The sequence below is a fragment of the Cnephaeus nilssonii genome, assembly GCF_951640355.1.
Source record: "Cnephaeus nilssonii genome assembly, chromosome: 4".
Lineage (NCBI taxonomy): Eukaryota > Metazoa > Chordata > Mammalia > Chiroptera > Vespertilionidae > Cnephaeus > Cnephaeus nilssonii.
The window spans coordinates 28,539,817-28,553,506 of NC_137075.1; the positions used below are offsets into that span (position 1 = coordinate 28,539,817).

Sequence of the window (13,690 nt, forward strand, 5' to 3'; positions counted from 1 at the left end):
TGTAGACAGTTTATTAGACATCGGGGTGCAAAAGTTCCAAATATAGTTGATAGACACATTAAAAAATTGTTCTGACTTAATCATACACATAATACCTATTTATAGTCAGTTATTCATGACCAAACCTCCCTTATTGAAAACCCTTGATTTGAAAATATTCCTCCAATAAATAAAATGACTTATTTTGTGGAGCCTATTTTCTTAGCTCATTTCAAACCACAGAGTATATGAAACTTTTGTTTCCTATTAGCATTCTAATTTTTTCTGAATTCACTTAATTTAATTGAATGTTGCAGTAGTCAGTTTTTAAGATGTCTCAAATGATCCCAGCCTCCTGGTATTCACACCCAAGAGTGTGAATAAATCTCCCCTCTCCCTGTTGAGTGTGTGCTAAAGAGTATGGACTACACTTAGTGACTTGCTTCTAATGAACAGAGTAAGAGACATGCAATGGAAGAATCTTTATATACAAAACCCTGATATGCAAATAGACCTAATGGCAGAACAACCAAACAACCAGTTGCTATGACATGCGCTGACCATCAGGGGGCGCATGCAGAACATGGCAGGCATCAGCCGCGGTGGGATGATGGAGCAAGTGAGTGGGGGTGCCAGACCCAGGCAAGGCACCAGTCACTGTCATCGGGTCTAATCTCTGATGGATACTGAAAATTCTTTTCTCCCGTGCACTCCTGCCAGGCGCTTGCACCTGCTGTCAGCACCAGCCCTGATAACCCCTCAGGGCTTCTTCACCTCCACCTGCTCCCTAGGGGTGATTGGGGCCAGCAGCCGCCTCTTGCACCTGCTGTTGGTGGTGGCCCCGCTTGCACCCTCTGCTGGCACCAGACCCACTGCTCGCACCTGCTGCTGGTGCCCGGCACCAGTCCTGATTGCTGAGCGCCATCAGCAGGTGAGAGCAGGGCCAATGCCATCCACGTGAGGGAGAGGTGGCTGTGGGAGTGGGGCTGCTGGCAGACAGGGAACTGGGGCCCATGGCAGGAGGGGCCAGACGGTGGCACAGAGGATGGGCCGAGACCCGCCCCTGTGCCCACCACAGTCTTGCAGCCCACAGTTCCTTTCAAGGTGCATGAATTCGTGCACTGGGCTTCTAGTTTTATATAATAAAAGCCTAATATGCTGTGTCTGACCATTCATTTGAACGTTTGACCAGTCGCTATGATGAGCACTGACCACCAGAAGGAAGATGCTCTGAAAAGTAGGTTAGCTTGCTGCTGGGGTCTGGCTGATTAGGACTGGGAGAGACAGGCCAGACATGTCCTGGAGCCCTCCCACAGCTCTCCCCGACCCTGATCGTGCACTGGTGAGGTCCGTTGGCCTGGCCTGAGCCCTCTTGCAATCCGGGACTCCTCAGGGGATGTTGGAGAGCCAGTTTTGGCGCGATCCCTGCAGGCCACTCCGAGGGAACCCCACCAGTGCGAATCAATGCACCGGGCCTCTAGTAGGTCATAAAAAGCAGAGTGACTTCATTTTTTTATCTCTCTCTTTGGAGAAGCACAAATGACTACAAACTGAAGCCACTGAAGCCACCTACTAAAAGTAACATGAGTTGAGCTTGTAATTGGAGCCTTCAACTCTCATCAAGTCTTCAGAGACTGCACAGCTCCAGCCGTGATGCAGAGCCATCAGCCAAGCCACTCCCCAATTCCTGTAAAAGGGCGTGGGGACTTTTGGTCATGACTAAAACATTGTCTCAACTGTCAGTAGTTTTTATATAAATGTGTACATTTGATGAAAGTCAAATTATACACTTAAAATGGGTTCATTGTATTGTATATAAGCTATACTTCAATAAAGTTGATTTAAAAAAATAATGACCGCCAAAACTGGTTTGGCTCAGTGGATAGAGCATCGGCCTGTGGACTGAAGGGTCCCAGGTTCGATTCTGGTCAAGGGCATGTACCTTGGTTGCGGGCACATCCCCAGTAGGGGGTGTGCAAGAGGCAGCTGATGGATGTTTCTCTCTCATCGATATTTCTAACTCTCTATCCCTCTCTCTTCCTCTCTGTAAAAAAATCAATAAAATATTTTTAAAAAATAATGACCAATAAAAAGGAAGAAATAAAAGCTATGGGTTGCCCTTAAAGACATGGGCATGCCTCAGCACTTGATTGTCCTAATGGGTAACCTGTATTGTAGACAGGAAGCCACTGTCAGAACAGATATGGAGAGACAAAATGATTTCCTGTAGGCAAAGATGTCAGACATTTTATTTTCATGCTATTTGCATTTTATTTCCATGCTATTTGTTTAATCTCTACTCAGAACATCTTTTTAAGAACCCAAATTTAAGACCAGTTGATCTCATTAATGTCCCACATCTGGGTTTGGTTGATTGATTGTCTTTATGTTGTTCAAATTGTCCTCCACTCACCATATTATTGAGAGGACAATGAAAATAAAGTTTATGTATTACTTTATTTTAGTTTTTTAAAACTAAAAGTACTATACAAATACTAGTACTATCTGCTTTCTATTCAATCACATCAGGAAGCAGCTGATGTTGGGCCTCCCATTGATTGATTGATTGATTGATGAATATAATTGAATATTGTCCATCATATCTCCTTTCTCTTTCATATTGGCTTTTAAAAACTATTATCATAGCAACCAAAACATTAAATTGCATTTGGTCTTATGTGTGTTTTTTGCAAACTGTGAACTCCTTGAAGTCAAGAAAGCATTATCTTTGTATTTCTGATGCATTGCCTTAACATATTTTAATGTAAATGTAAAAATAAATTAATTTTTGAAACATCAGCCCTTTTTTTTCTTGTGAATTATTTTACACACCAAAGGAATAACAGAAAAATAAATCAAGATATGTAAATATTTCAAAATATAGATAAAATATATTACATTACTAAATCATTCCCACAAATAAGAACAAATCGAGACTGACAGCTGTTGGGGTCGGAGTGGGCAGTGGGGAAGGGCCTTGATGGGGTGGGGCAATGAGTGAAGAAGATCAAAAGGTACAAATGTCCAGATATAAAACAAATAAGTCATGGGGATGTAATGTATAGCTAGGGTAATAGAGTCAATAATAGTGTATAGATTTTATATGGTAACAGATGGTAACTGGACTTACTGTGGTAATTATTTCACAATGCATAGAAATGTCAAATTACTATGCTGTACAACTATCTGAAACCAATAAAATATTGTATGTCATAAAAACTATTCTGGACTTCTATGACTCACCTATCAAGTGGGCAAAAATCCTAAATTTGGCAACATATACTGGAGAGCTTTGAAACAAAACTGCAAATGTTATTATAACTAAATATAAGCCAAAAAAATCCCCCAAATTCTTCAAAACTTATTGTCTCCATCTCATTTCTATCAGACTTCTTTTTGCATTCTTAGATTCATCCATGCCTTATGCTTGGTAACTTTTTGCCCCTTGAAATGAAAATTAAATAGTCTTTTTACTTCTGTATCTCCTATGTTAAGACAAATTCTGTGTAAATAAGAATGAAGGCAGAAATTATGCTGCACCACTTCTCTTACATACCAATGTGTGTAATCATTTCCACCACATGACTATTTCAGCAAAGTCTGCCATTCAGTGTAATTAAAAATCTGATGTATCAAATCCATATTTCACGTGTGATTTTTTTAATGTTTTAGCTTCTTCTTTTACCCAGAACTTCTGTTAATGAAAAAAAAAAAGTGATTATTTCTCCTTTTCTTTTTATTTTATTTTTTTATCTTCTTGAAGGAATCAGTTTTAAACTAAGAATGGAATGACAAGAGTTAGAATCTGGGTAATCCATGAACTGAATAATCAATTTCACCCTAACCGGTTTGGCTCAGTGGATAGAGCATTGGCCTGTGGACTGAAGGATCCCAGGTTCGATTCCGGTCAAGGGCATGTACCTTGGTTGCGGGCACATCCCCAGTAGGGCATGTGCAGGAGGCAGCTGATTGATGTTTCTCTCTCATTGATGTTTCTAACGCTCTCTCCCTCTCCCTTCTTCTCTGTAAAAATCAATAAAATATATTAAAAATAATCATTTGCCCAACCTCTCACCCCTCAAGTGACAGAACACTACTGACTTTAAGCCAGTCATTTGTTCTCACCAGATATTGTACATGAAGCCTGACATCCTTGCATAACAGGTCTGTGATTCCTCCTCAGCAATCAGGAATGTTCCTTCTTCCATCTGCCTGACTTAGATTTAGGACTCCTGCTGTTGCCGGACAAGATTATTCAAGGCACTGTGAGTGCCAGGGCAGGGAGGAGAGAGACTTTCATATTACCAGAGAAAGTTTCAGCATCAGAAACAAAAGAGTAAGTCCCTGTAGACATGTTTGTAGAAAAATGATGCAAATTGCAGTTCTAATTACTAGTTACAAAGATCTATCTACTAGGTGGGATCACAATTATATCATGTATATTTTTTTCATTATACAGATCTCTATCTGATCTCAATTTTTTAAATATATTTTATTGATTTTTTACAGAGAGGAAGAGAGAGAGGGATAGAGAGTTAGAAACACCGATGAGAGAGAAACATCGATCAGCTTCCTCCTGCACACTCCCCACTGGGGATGTGCCCGCAACCAAGATACATGCCCTTGACCGGAATCAAACCTGGGACCCTTCAGTCCGCAGGCCGACGCTCTATCCACTGAGCCAAACCGGTCAGGGCTCAATTTTATTCTGGTATGAAATACATATATCCTTAAATCCCTATATTACCTGCTTTCTTGTGTACTGTGTACTTCCATGACTGAAAAGATATCCTGAATGAAAAGGGTGAGCTTTGAAAAGGATGAGTACACGTTAAGAGAAAATATTGGATTGCACAGTGGGACGAATAACATAAAAGCTGGTACAATATTAGAGATTAAATCTTTTTATATGGGAGATGTTTCCTTGACTTATAAGGTGGCCCAAGTAATTTTATTAATAGAAAGTATAGAAATAAAAGGCAGAAATTAGAAAAGGTAGAGACACATATACCCTCTTTATATGTTATACTAGAGGCCCAGTGCATGAAATTTGTGCATGGGGGGGGGGGGGGGGTTGTCCCTCAGCCCAGCCTGCACCCTCTCCAATCTGGGACCCCTAGAGGGATGTCCAAATGCCCGTTTAGGCCCGATCCTGGGATCAGGCATAATGGGTGGTTGGACATCCCTCTCACAATCCAAGACTGCTGGCTCCCAACAGCTCACCTGCCTCTGACAGAATGCCCCTAACCATTTCTGCCTGCCAGCCTGATCACCCCCTAACCACTCCCCTGCCAGTCTGATCGATGCCTAACTGCTCCCCGGCCAGCCTGTTAGCCCCTAACTGCCCTCCCCTGCTGGCCTGGTCACCCTTAACTGCCCTCCCCTGCCAGTCTGGCCCCCCCAAACTGCCCTCCCCTGCAGGCCTGGTCACCCCCAACTGCCCTCCCCTGCAGGCCTGGTGTCCCCCAGCTGCCCTCCTCTGCTGGCCCAGTCACCCCTAACTGCCCTCCCTGCTGGCCTGATCTCCCACAACTGCCCTCCCCTGCAGGCCTGGGTCCCCCCCCCCAATTGTCCACCCCTGCAGGCCTGTTCCCCCCAACTGCCCTCCCCTGCTGGCCTGGTCTCCCCCAACTGCCCTTGTCTGCTGGCCTGATCACCCCTAACTGCCCTTCCTGCTGGTGTGATCACCCACAACTGCCCTCCCCTACAGGCTTGGTCCCCCCAACTGTCATACCCTGCAGGCCTGGTCCCCCACAACTGCCCTCCCTTGCTGGCCTAGTCTGCCCAAACTGCCCTCCTCTGCTGGCCTGGTCACCCCTAACTGCCCACAACTGCCCTCCCCTGTTGGCCATCTTGTGGTGGCCATCTTGTGTCCACATGGGGGCAGCCATCTTTGACCACATGGGGGTGGCCATCTTGTATCTTGGAGTGACAGTCAATTTGCATATAACTCTTTTATTAGATAGGATGTAGGCAGGATTCTGCATGTGACTGTTTATAGTTTCTTACAGACCTGTCTCTTCTTAGGGCTTTCATTACTGTCATCATCTTGGTAGTGAAATAAATAAGAAGGAAAACCCTCATTTCCTATCACATAATCCCTAATTTCAATTATTGATATATCTTATCAAGCATATATGCAAATCAAATAGTTCACTTTGGCATAAAGATGAAACCGTTTAAAACTCATTCAGCCCCACCCAATCGCTGTGTGGTTGGGGCTAATACCTCCTTGCCTCAGTTAACATAACTGAAAAGTAGAAAGAATAAGATCATGTGATATTTCTCTTTCTCTGACTGGCTTATTTCATAATGCTCTCCAGTTCCATCCATGCTGTTGCAAATGGTAAGAATTCCTTTTTTTTTTTTTTTTTTACAACAGCTTAGTATTCCATTGTGTAGATGTACCACTATTTTCTAATTCACTCATCTCCTGATGGGCACTTAGGCAGTTTCTAAATCTTAGCTATTGTAAATTGTGCTGCTATAAACATAGGGGTGCATAAATCCTTTCTGACTGGTGTTTCTGTTTTCTTGGGATATATTCCTAGAAGTGGGAATACTGGGTTAAATGGAAGTTCCATTTTTAATTTTTTTGAAGAGACGCCATACTGCTTTCCACAGTGGCTGCACCAGTCTGCATTTCTACCAGCAGTGCAAGAGAGTTCCTTTTTCTCCGCATCCTCTCCAGCACTTGTTTGTTGATTTGTTGATGATAGCCATTCTGACATGTGTGAGATGGTACCTCATTGTTGTTGTGATTTGCATCTCTTGGATGATTAGTGACTTTGAGCATGTTTTCATGTCTCTTGGACTTTTGTATGTCTTCTTTTGAAAAGTGTCTGTTTAGGTCCTTTGCCCATTTTTTGATTGGATTGCTTACCTTCCTTTTGTTAAGTTGTATGAGTGCCCTATAAATTTTGGAGATTAAACCCTCATTGGAGATAATATTGGCAAGTATATTCTCCCATGCAGTGGGCTTTCTTGTTGTGGAAGCTGTTTATTTTGATGTAGTTCCATTTGTTTATTTTCTCCCTCATTTGTGGAATATAATGAACAACATAAACTGATGAACAAAAATAGAAGCAGCATCATAGAAGCATCGAACAGACTGTCCAACCTATGAGGGAAGGTTGGTAGTGAGGAGGTTAGAGATCAACCAAAGGGCTTGTATTCATGCATATGATCATAACCAATGGACACAGACACTAGGGAGGTGAGGGCATGAGCTGGGAGGGTGGGGGCGGCCGGAGAGAGGTCAATGGGGGAAAAAGGAGACTTATGTAATACTTTAAACAGTAAAGAATTTAAATTAAAAAAAAGAAAAATAGAAAGAATAATATGTAGATGAAACAGGTAAATCACAGAGCCTGTCAAATAGTAAATTTCAAAGAAATTTTAGCAACTTTTCTCTTCTATTATTCCTTCTTTTGTTTTATCCTGAATTGTTTTGATCTGCTGACGAGGGTATAGGTATGTAATGAGTCTTTGTTAAATGCCAGTTCTGTAGAAACTTCAACAGAGTGGCACTTAGGAAAAAAAGAAACCTGAAATATAGATAGCATTTAATAAGCAAAAACTTCACTTTACTCATCACTGCTTTATCTTTAGAGCTCAATTTGGTCAAAATATAAAATATTAATTTACCAATAATGTATGTGATTATAAACAAATCAACTAACAGTATTTATTATCATAATTTGCCTAGTTCCATAAACAAACAAAAAGGACAAACAGTTAAGAAACATGTGTTCATTTGCCTATCTCTAAGCTCACATTTGGGTATCTATAGTTTTGTGGGGTTTTTGTTACATAAATAGCACACTCTTTCTTTTTATACTTTATCTGCAACTTGTATATGAATAGTGCCAATAAAAATAAAATGTGTATGTAGTTTGGAATGTATTAGTTTAGAAATTAAATTCCTTTAATAAAAAGTTTATTTTGGTTAAATTAACACCAAATACAAAATTTGGCATATGTTTTGGTTTGCACATGGAAAACGTTTTACAAAGAAAACATTTCCTTTCATGATTTTTCTTTGCTTTAACATCTTTTCCAATAAATGAATTTCAGTAGGGTGAATACAGAAAGGACTTGACTAAATTTGGTCTAAAATTCTATTTCTGAGACCTCCACTTAAAAAAAAAAAGGCATCACTAAAAATGAATAAAACAGCTTTGGTTTAGATTGCTTGGAAACCCTCCCCTCGGCTGCAATTACTGGATAAAATAGACATTAAGCTCAGAGGAGTTCTTCACTAAGTCTCTTTTGCCTCTTGCCTCTGTGAGGGACTGTTTTTCTGATGCCATTATTGGCAGATCACCACATTGCACCTGCTGATCCACCTGCCTCTCACTGGCGTGCAGTATTTAAAACGTTACACAATTAAAGTAAATGAGTTTAAAGGGCTGGATTTGCACTACACCCCCTGGGAAGCTGTTGTTCATCCTTAAAAGTGTCTGATGATGGTTTGGGAAGCGCTACTGCTGGCCTGGCCCAGGGGTGCTGAATTGTTCCCCTTAGAAGAACTCTGTGGTGAATCCCCTCATGAGGATGCTAAATGATGAAGAGGCATAAAGAGAGACATTTTGTACCCCAGGAATCCAGTCTTTAAAGACTGAGACTAGGCAGCAAAAGAAAGATTGCAAACTAACTAGAACCATCTAGCTGATTTTGATAAAATATAACTCTTTATCTCTACCTATTTTTATTTGTATTTATGAATGGAGTTTTAATTATTCCCTGCAAGTCTGTTTACAAAATGTTAAGCAAAGACATCTCAAAATGGAAAAGTTATCTGCTTATTAGGACACCCTTTAATGTCTCATGATTTCCATGGCCGTCATTAATTATTCTCTGGTACCTACTTTTCTACTAGGCATAATGTAAAGTTAAAATGAGGTGGTTGGTTTATTTCAATACATTTTGTTCTTTTTTCACAAGAAGTTTGAACATATCTAGAGGCATTGGTTCAGACCACAAAGCCATCCTTTGAAAACAAGTTAATTTATTCACTGAAAATGCCTTACAATGCCAGGCACTGGCATATGAGATATACAAAAGACCTCAAAAGGTTTGAGATCTTAAGGAATTTACTCTGACGTTAGTGACTAATAGTCACAGATAATTGATTCTTTCAGTCTACATGAATATCATGGATTTCTGTTTCTCCAGAGGCACCGGCCACTAGTTATAGGGAAACACATAAAAAGATGGATACAGGACTTCCAGTTTCCAGTCTTGCCCATAAGGGCTTGGAAATCATCACTTTAATTCTCACCCCAAAAATAATAATAAAATAAAATAAGCTAAACTGAAAATCAACAACTCCTCTTAGATCCACCAGAAAATTAATGTCACAAGGCAAACCACTGCCTCCCCAAATTGGAGAGACAGATAAGTAGATACAGATACTCACAACTTAGCAGAGCAGAAGTCTCCATAGTAACCTGCACTGGGCTAGACATACTATGGTTGACAGGTAGCTAGAGTTTCAGCTTGGCTTTGTCTGAAAGTTAAAAATCCAGGGAGTGGAGAACAGTCTTAGGGAGGTCTTCCAGTGTTAGGAGTTTTACCTTCAGGAGCTCTACAGAAATATCCCCTTTTACTTCTAGCAGGGAAGAGAAAAGTAGCTATTTTGAAATTATCCCTGAACATTCTATTCTTCTTAACAAGGACTGCCCTAAAGATAACTTCTTTTTTTTTTTTTTTTTTTTTTTTTTTACCAGAGCCAAACCAACGTTAGGAAAGGAAAAAACCAATCCCAGCCACTGCCTGCTTCCAAGTGGAGGAAAGAAAATACCTAATTTCAATCACCTCTATTCTTCCTGTCTCACCTAAGTGTGTCAGGAGTGAGGAGTCAAATTGAGAAGCATGTGTGAAGGTCACAGCCCAGGAGTACAGGCTCAGTAAATAACTGAAACCTAATCATAGAATATAGGATTATTCTCCTATCACACTTCACCACTACATCCTATCTAATAAAGAGGGAATATGCTAACTGACCCTCACCCTGTTGCAAAGATGGTGCACCCACAGCCAATAAGGAGGGAATATGCTAATTGACTGTCATGCCCTCAAGGATGGCAGTGCCCACAGCCACAAGATGGCGGTGCCCAGTCCCCTAGGCCCCGCTGGGGTGGCAGGCACTCTGAGCGCCTGCCTCCAGAGTCCCCCAATCCCCTCAGCCCCCCAGGGCTGGCCCGAGGCACAGGCAAGCCTTGGATGGCGGCTTCCCAGTCGCCCAGGGCCGGCCGAGGCTTGCACTGCCGGCATTGGCAGCAGCAGAGGTGTGATGGGGCATCACCTTCACCTGATTGCCGGGTTGCCTCCCGCCCCTGAGGGCTCCTGGACTGTGAGAAGGGCAGGCAAGGCTGAGGAACGACCCCTCCAGTGCATGAATTTTCATGCACCGGGCCTCTAGTTAGTATAATAACAAGGGAATACAACCAAAAGAACTGCACTTCTCTGATTTTATATTTAAGAACACTCTAGGGAAACCCACACCTAAGAGGGGGGACAAAAACAAGGACATCAGAGGAAATTTTAGCCTCTGATGCCTTTAGCACCCATAAATAATAAAACATAAGTAGTAAACATAGCCTAACCCCTAGCCTGATAAACATAAAACCACACGGTAAAGGCACCAGGTTCAGATTGGTTCACTGGTTAATTTTACCAAACATTACAGCAAAATTTTACTTAACATCTACAATATTTTCCAGAAAACTGAGGCAAAGGAAATATATAAAATTAGTTATATACAGTTAGAATTACCTTATTACTAAAACCAGATGAAGATGTTATAAGAAAACTACAGACTATGATCTCATGAACACAGATACAAAAATCCTCAACAAAATCTTGTAAATTGCATCCAACATATAAAGAAAGAATTTTATACCAAACCAAGTAGTATTTATTTCAGGTAGGCCAGGCTGGTTCAAAATTCAAAAATCAAAAATTCATGTAATCCCTCACATCAACAGACTCAAGTAGAAAAATAATATGATGATATCAAAAGATGCAAAAAAGCACACAAAAGAATTAAAAAGGTCCAACATCCAGTATAATAAAAACTCAGTAAAATAAGAATAGAAGAGGACTTCCTCAGTTTAATAAATGAAATCTACAATAAACCTGAGCAATTATCAAACTTTATGGTGAGAAATGATGTTTTTGTGCTAAGGTCAGGAATAAGGGAAAGATATACTTCTTGTCACTCCCTTTTAGCATTGTACTAGACACCTGAGAAAATGCATCAAGACAATAAATTAAAAGGAAGGAATAAATAAAACAGTTTTATTTGCAGATGATAGATTGTACAGAAATTCCAAAGATTCAACAACAACAAAAAACACCTACTTGAAATAAAAGAAATTATAGCAAGGTTGAAGGATATAAGTTTAACATACAAAATCAATTACTTTCTTCTATACTAGCAATGAACTTTTGGAATTTGATATTAAAAACACAATAGCATTTACATTAGCACAAAAATTAAGTGCTTAAGTATAAACCTAAAATATGCACAAAATCTACATGAGAAGACTTACCAAAAAAGTCTGATGACAAAGAAAACATGGACTATCTAAAGAAATAAACGATGTTCCATGTAGATCACTTCTCCCCAACTTGTCTAAAGATTCAGTGCAATCTCAATCCAAAACATAGCAAATCTGTTTGATATTGACAAACTGATTCCAAAATTTTACTTAAAGGCAAAAGACCCAGAAAAAAAAGAAAAGAATATTGAATGAGAAGAACATAGTGAAGCACTAACACTACTCAAGTTCCACACATAGTTTAAAAATACATTATTCAAGATAGTGTGGAATTGGTCAAAAGAGACAGGTTAATAGAAAATAAAACAAGCCCAGATATAAGTCAATGCAAATATAATCAACTGATCTTTGGCACAAAAGCAAAGGCAATTCAATGGAGAAAGGATTGCCTTTTCATCAGACTATCTGAACAACTGAACGTCCACACGCAAAACAATAAATCTAGACACAGATTTTATACCTTAACAAACATTAACTTTAAAACGCCCTGGGACGCAGGACAAATTGTTAAAAATCGGGACTGTCCCGCCAAAAGCGGGACGATCTGGTCACCTTATCCTAGATATAAATGTAAAGTGCAAAACCATAAAATTCCTAGTAGATAGCAGGAGAAAATATGTGGCCTTGAATATGGTCATTGACTTGTTAAATATTACATCTAAAGCATGATCCATGAAAAAAAAAAATGTTACGCTTAATTAAGAATAAAAAGTTCAGAAACCTCGCCCAGAGACAGGCGTGTAAACCAGCGGGAGCAGCGGCAGCGCAGGACCACCATGGCACCCAGAGCAGCGACCCGGAGGGAGCGCAACGTGTGGGGCGACGCTGGCTACGGGACCCGCTGACAGCGTGAGAGGTACTAGCCTCTGACAGGTTTGCACCATGCGTGAGTATAAGCTAGTCGTTCTTGGCTCAGGAGGCGTTGGAAAATCTGCTCTGACTGTACAGTTTGTTCAAGGAATTTTTGTTGAAAAATATGGTCCTACGATAGAAGATTCTTATAGAAAGCAAGTTGAAGTAGAGCCCAACAGTGTATGCTTGAAATCTTGGATACTGGAGGAACAGAACAATTTACAGCAATGAGGGATTTGTACATGAAAAATGGACAAGGCTTTGCATTAGTTCATTCCATCACAGCACAGTCCACATTTAATGATTTATAAGATCTGAGCGATCATATTCTTTGAGTTAAAGACACTGAGGATGTTCCAGTGATTCTGGTTGGTAATAAGTGTGACTTGGAAGATGAAAGAGTTGTAGGAAAGGAACAAGGACAAAATCTAGCAAGACAATGGAACAACTGTGCATTCTTAGAATCCTCTTCAAAATCAAAAATAAATGTTAATGAGATCTTTTATGACCTAGTGTGGCAAATTAACAGGAAAATTCCAGTGCCTGGGAAGGCCCGCAAAAAGTCATCATGTCAGCTGCTTTAATATACTAAAGGCATTGCAGCTCTGAGCCAGGTCTGAAGAACTGTTGCCCAATTCAACAGTGCCAGCATTCCAACTTTGTTAAACCTACCAACATCTTAAATGGACTTTCTGCGGTGGTATCCTTTAAGAGGCAGATGAAAGCTACTACATCAGTTTGCACATTCTAATCACTTTCTAGTATCACAAGAGAGATTTTTATTTAGATAACTAGTGGCCCAGTGCACGAAATTCGTGCACGGAGTGGGGGAGAGAGGGAGTGTCCCTCAGCCCGGCCTGCACCCTCTCCAATCTGGGTCCGCTCAGGGGATGTCCGACTGACGGTTTAGGCCCAATCTGATCTGATCGGGCCTAAACCGGCAGTCAGACATCCCTCTCGCAATCCAGGACTGCTAGCTCCTAACCACTCATCTGTCTGCCTGCCTGATCACACCTAACCACTCTGCCTGCTGGCCTTATCTTCCCCAACTGCTCCCCCTTTCAGCCTCATCACCACTAAATGCCCCCCTGCCAGCCTGATTGCCCCCAACCGCCCCCCTTGCTGGCCTGATCACCCCCAACTGTTCCACCTGCTGGCCTGCTCATCCCCAACTGCCAACCCCCACTGGCCTGCTCACTCCCAACTGCTCCCACCTGCTGGCCTGCTTTCCCCCAAATGCACCCTGCCGGCCTGCTCACCCCTACTGCCCCCCCCAGCCGGCCTGCTTGCCC

General features: G+C 41.2%; 1 pseudogene across 1 annotated transcript; it reads left to right on the forward strand.

Moving 5' to 3' along the window:
* The first annotated feature begins 12,393 nt into the window (after window positions 1-12,393).
* LOC307098764 (ras-related protein Rap-1b-like) lies at window positions 12,394-13,136 on the forward strand (annotated as a pseudogene). The gene has a single exon. The product of its transcript is annotated as a ras-related protein Rap-1b-like (transcript).
* The last annotated feature ends 554 nt before the right edge of the window (window positions 13,137-13,690 follow it).